The sequence below is a fragment of the Hypanus sabinus genome, unplaced genomic scaffold (assembly GCF_030144855.1).
Source record: "Hypanus sabinus isolate sHypSab1 unplaced genomic scaffold, sHypSab1.hap1 scaffold_635, whole genome shotgun sequence".
In the NCBI taxonomy this organism is placed as follows: Eukaryota; Metazoa; Chordata; class Chondrichthyes; order Myliobatiformes; family Dasyatidae; genus Hypanus; species Hypanus sabinus.
In genome coordinates, this window is record NW_026781491.1 from 1 (window position 1) to 6,084 (window position 6,084).

A 6,084-nucleotide genomic window follows, 5' to 3' on the forward strand; every position below is an offset into this window, starting at 1 on the left:
GTTCTGATTTGGATAGCAAACACGAGGAAATCTGCAGAAGCTGGAAATTCAAACAACAACAGACACAAATTTTGTATGTGTTGTTTTCTGATGTGGACGCAAGGATTCTGCTCAGTGCGATAAATCGCCCGCTGTCTAACTTAAGGAAGTACGTTGGTGAACGAAACGGGGAGCTCTGCATCCGTACAGTTGTAGAACACACCGGCATCAGTCGCCCTGTTTCTACTCAGAATCTATTGTTAGACACTCGGTTGCAAATTGAAAATACCGTAGCTAAAAAGGCTGTATTGGCATGTCGATTTGGCTAGTTTCCGCCTGTCCCCACTCATCAGCAAGTGCATGTTTCATTGCGCTTGTGTGTACAGATAGATGTGCGCATAAATATAAATTTGAGTTCACTTTGACGTAATCACCAATTGCGTATAATGCATGATCCCGTCGGTTTGATCGCTCACCAGATACAGGTGAATTGAGTCACTGTCGGTTATTTTCGTGTAGTAGAAACTCAAGACGTCGACCAGCATATGCGGGTGTGAGGGGTGTGTGGTGGAAGAAATTTTCAATTTTTTGCGTTGAAGTACTGAATCAGGACCTCCTAATCTGGTATATATTCTCAGCTAAAAATGCTGCGAGAATTGAACTGACAGAAATATGGGATGTCAACTCCACAAATTCTCTAATCTCCCCAGCCGAGGGAATAGGATTTACTGAAGAACGTGGTACCGGCTCCAGATCTGTGCTGGAAACGGTACCAGAACTCAGTACCTCGAAATCCATGTCGTTAATGATAATCCAATCGGGAAAGTACCACGTTGAACAGGGAATCAGAATCAGGGTTATTATCACCGGCATGTGACGGGAAATTCGTTAACTTAGCTGCAGCAATTCAATGCAATATATAATCTAGCAGAGAGAGTAAATAATAATAATAACAACAAATGAAATAAAACATAATAATAAATACATAAGTAAATCAATGATCTATATTGAATAGATTATGAAAAAATATGTAAATACCGAAATACTGTATATTAATAAAGTGAGGTAGTGTACGCTTCAAAGTCCATTCGTGATTCTGATTGCAGAGGGGAAGAAGCTGTTCCTGAACCGCTGAATGTGTGTTTCTGTCTCATAACCTTAGATACCCAAGGTCAACCCTGATATCCGGTGCCATCTGTGTCGAGCAAATGTGTCGACGTTGCTCCTTTGCAGATTGGAAGAATTATCATCGGCAGTGTCATGACGGTCTATTATTGCCCCTCATTAATGAGCAACTGCAGATTGTCAACTGAACACGCAGCTCTCAGACAGCATCCAGCGTGTTAAGTTTTATTGGCACTCTACACGCTGCTGCTTGTAGTTGTGAGCGCTGCGAGCAGGGTTCGAACCTGCGCGGGGGAATCCCCATTGGAATTCAAGTCCAACGCCTTAACCACACGGCCATCGCAGCTCCATCAATGTTCAGCACCTACCGTAGCACTGCACCTGAAGTGAGCGTTGTACTTGATTTATTTTCGGTAACGGAAATGGTGAATCGATCATGCTTTGGGCTTGTCTTGCAGCCAATGGCACAGGGAACATTTCGCTGGTAGAGGAAAGAATAAATTCAATTAAGTACCAACAAATTCTGGAAGCAAAGTTCACACCGTCTGTAAAAAAGATGAAGATGAAAAGAGGATGGCTTCTACAACAGGATAATGATCCTAAACACACCTCAAAATCCACAAAGGACTACATCAAGAGGTGCAAGCTGAAGATATTGTCATGGCCTTCACAATCCCCCGACTTGAACATCATCAAAAATCTGTGGACAGACCTCGAAAGAGCAGTGCATGCAAGATGGCCCAAGCATCTCACAGAACGAGAAGCCTTTTGCAAGGAAGAATGGACGCATATCCTCCAAACAAAAATTGAAAGACTCTTAGCTGGCTACAGAGAGCCTTTACAAGGTGTGATACTTGCCAAAGGGGGTGTTACTAAGTACTGGCCATGCAGGTGGCCCAAACCTTTGCTTCGGCACCTTTTCCTTTTTGTCCTATTTTAAACTGTAAAATATGGAAATAAAATAAAGTAATCTTGCTTAAAATATTAAAGAAATGTGTCATCTTTAACTTCATGCCTTTTGGATACAGGTCATCTTTTACTCGCTTAGCTGTTGACAGTAACAGAAATTTTGAGCATCGGTGCCCAAATCTTTGTATCCCACCGTTTCCTTCCTTCCAATGTGCATCACCGTACCACACGATGATCTATTTGACAAATCTTCTCCATTCTCCTCAACTGTCTTTGATCTTAAATGTATTTTAATCTTTTGAGTTTTTGAACACGTTGAAGTCAGGCTACCTTTCTTATATTTTCTTTTCTTTAGCCTCCCTTCCTTCTTTCAGAGTGGAGTGGCAATCCCAATTTTCCAACAATCAGCATCCATTCTGGAATGTAATGATACGTGAAGGAGTACTATTATTGCCTCGAGAATCTTCAGTTCCCACTTCTAGAACCCTGGGGTGTAGTCCAACTGGTCCCGTTGACATTAGGCTTCAGAGCTTTCAGCTTCACGGGCACCTTCTCCAGAGCCATAATATCCACTCTCACTGATGCCCCCTGACACATGTTTCTCGGTGCCATTATGCTGGAATCTTCCACAGAGTGAAATATTTATTCAGTTCGTCCCTTTTCGTTTTCCCCTATTACTGCTTCTTCCGCGTCATTTTTCCAGCTTTCTGATACCCACTCTCGCATTCCTTTTATTCTTCATATGTCTGAAAAAATGGTATTTTCTCTATTATTAGCCATTTATTTTTCCTCTCATCAAATTTTATTTGCTTTCTTTTGTATTTTGAAAGCATCCCAAACCTCTAGCTTCCCACTAATGTTTGCTAAATTAGAAGCCCTCACTTTTGTCTTTATGCTGCTTTTACTTTCCGGTATCAGCCTCTGTTGCCTCAATCTCCCTATCGAATATTCATTCTTATTTGTGATGCATCTATCCTGCGCCTTTCCAATTGCCCCTAGAACACCAGCCCTGCTGGTTCTGCCGTTAACCCTGCTGGTTCCCCTTTGCAATCGACTTGGCCAGCCCTAGACTTTGGTCGCGGTTGATTTCTGCGAGTGACAGGGTCGAGGACTGTTATCGTCCCTGACTTTTTTCTCTGCGAATGACGTGGTCGGGAACTGTTATTGCTGTTGTATCCATGCGAGTGATGCGGTCGAGTATTGTTATCGTCCCTGACTTTTTTTCTGCCAGTGATGTTTTGGGGGACTGCTATTGTCGCTATTATTTTTTTTTTGCTGCTGGGGAGGAGACAGTTTGGGGTTTGTGAGGGTTTTTTTTCATTTCCTTTTTCGTGCCGGGGTTGATGTCTGTCCTTTACATCAACCCCGATGGCCTGTCTGTATTCAGTTGTTGTCCGGAGCAGACAAATATCAGAGTTGTATTGTACATGCAGCCTTTGAGAATAATATTAACCGTTTGCACCTTTCTATTCTCCTCACTCGCGCCACTGCAGTTCCACTTACTGCATGAATACTCATACATCTAATTTTAGATTCTCGCTCTCAAACTGCAGGGTAAAATCGATCACGTTACCATCACTGCCTCTGAAGCATTCCTGTATACTAATCTACCTGGTCAAAGCACAATACAACACACAATCCACAACTGCCTTTTCCTAATGGGCTCAACCCACAATGTACTCTAAAAAAAACATTCAGTAGGCTTTCCCAAACTACCTGCATGTTGAGGTCCTACAATGAACATAGTAATATTGCCATTTTCACATGCCTTGTGCATCTCCCATTGTTACTTGTACGCAAAGTCGACTGCTCGAGGCTGTATGTAACTCCCATTCTCTGATCCTATGTTAACTCGCACTAAAGGATTTTTTTTTTTAATTTTCTGGACATCACTATAAATTACAATAAATAAAATAAATAGAAATTTAAAAAGGGAATTGTTAGGGAGAGTTCATGCGTTCATGTGTTGAGAAATGTCTAACCTGGGCAGAAAAAGTGGCTCTTAATAAAAATGTGATTTTCTATTTTCAGACTCCTCTACATCCACCACCCCACGCCTCACTCCCCCACTCCCCACCACCGTGGGTAGAAATATGCAGAGGGCATGTTTTGTCACAACCCCACACCACACTCCCCCACTCTCCACCCCCGGGGATAGAAATATGTTGAGGGCATGTTTGGTCTGGTGAAGGTCCTGAATAATGCACCCAGCCTTCTTTTTGCACCCGTTGAGAACATGCCCTCGATATTGGCGAGACGTGCCCGTCACTACAGCACTCTGCCCCTTCTTTCGATCATACGCATTGGAGCCCCGCCCCACTCCAGACTGTGACGCAACGACTGACAATGCTGTCCACGTACGCCCACAGAAATGTATTTGAGTCTTCGACAGCACTCTAAATCTCATTAATGAACAATTATGACGTCTGCACAGTGACCGCATCAGCATGTTGGGACCAGGATGGATCCGCTGAGATGTCGACGCCCAGGAACCTGAAGATATTCACCCACAAGACATGAAGACCATACGACAAAGGAGCAGAACTCGGCCATTCCGCCCATCGAGGTTGCTCCGCCATTTCATCATGAGCTGATCCAATCTCCCCTTTAGTCCCATTCCCCCGCCTTCTCACCATAACCTTTGATGCACTGACTCCTCAGAAACCTGTCAATCACTGCCTTAAATACACCCAGTGACCCGGCCTCCCCTGCCGCCCGTGGCAACAAAATTCCATAGATTCACCCTTTTGAACCTCCAGTGAGGATTTGCATTTGTTCACCTGTCGCATTCTCCCTGAGTACAATTAATTCCTTGGTATTACTAAAATTGATCAGAAGGTTGTTGCTTCGACTCCACCCAACCAGCATATCCATTTGATGCTGAGACGCCTATTGGTGTCATTAGAAACGGGATTGCCTGCAGAGCCAACGTAAACGATGTGTTCCTCCAAGTTCCGAGGTCAGTGTGGTTAGCAGGGAGAGCCGCTGCCTCCTCGGTGCTTCACCCGTCCCAGTCATTGATCAGCAGTACAGTCAACGCAATGGCTGTTCCTCCGGAGTACCCGGTGTGAGTGACTGTGAGTAATCAGTGCTTGGTCGTTGCTGAAATGGTTCAGTGTCTACAGAATGGAGAAGCGAGCGGGCGTCACGGGAACGACACTCTTCATAAAGGGTTTGCACATTTCTCTGGCAACGCAGGATGGGCTGAGATTCTCACTTTCACGTGATTGGTTTCAGCTCGGTATGTTGTCAGACATTCCTGGTATTCGTCTCAGGGTTGACTCGTAATTACTGCTCACATCCATAGACTCCAAACAGAACACAACCTAGTCGTGATGTGAAGGCTTGCCTGGGTCCGTAACCTGGAGAGCGAAGCTGGCTGGAGTTAGGAGTTGATGCTTTGGCTCTTGGTAGGGGTCACTCATGCCAAACAAGTCAAATGGTGGAGGGCAGACTGAGAGTGTTTCCCCCGCTCCCACAAATTCCAAGGGTTTAGCTCAGAGATATCAAGCCGAACTGGTCAAAGAGAACTTCAGTGAAACGTAAATGAAGAGTCCGTATACATATGTATCTGTCGGTATTTCTGATTCGCTACCCGGGACCTGGCAGGGAATTGCGCAAACCGAGAGGAAGCTACTGACACGATGAATGAATCCCTGAACGCTGACAACTGACAGGGGGTGGAGGATCCTCATTGGAGGACCCCCGTTTGACTGTAAAAGACATTCAGGAAGATTTTGCAGACACTGGAGTGCTGGTGCACTGTTCTACTGTGCAGCGACATATGCACAGATATGACCTTCATGGAACGCCATCAGAAGAAAACTTTCCTGCATCCTCACCACAAAATTCATTTTGAAAAGGAACATCTAAACAAGCCCGATGCATTTTGGAAACACGTGCCGTGGACTGCTGAATTTAAAACAGAACTTTTTGGCCACAATGTTTGGAGAAAAAAAAGGGTGCGGAAATTCATGACAAGAACATCTCTCCAACTGCTAAGCATGGGGGGTGGATCGATTATGTTTTGTGCTTGTGTTGGCAGCGGCACGGGGATCATTTCACTGGTGG

At 44.6% G+C, this 6,084-nt stretch overlaps 1 non-coding gene across 1 annotated transcript; it reads right to left on the bottom strand.

The window, feature by feature from the left end:
- Nucleotides 1-1,367: 1,367 nt before the first annotated feature.
- Nucleotides 1,368-1,450, bottom strand: trnas-uga (transfer RNA serine (anticodon UGA)). Its single transcript has one exon. It is a non-coding gene; the product is annotated as a tRNA-Ser (tRNA).
- Between the last annotated feature and the right edge of the window lie 4,634 nt (nucleotides 1,451-6,084).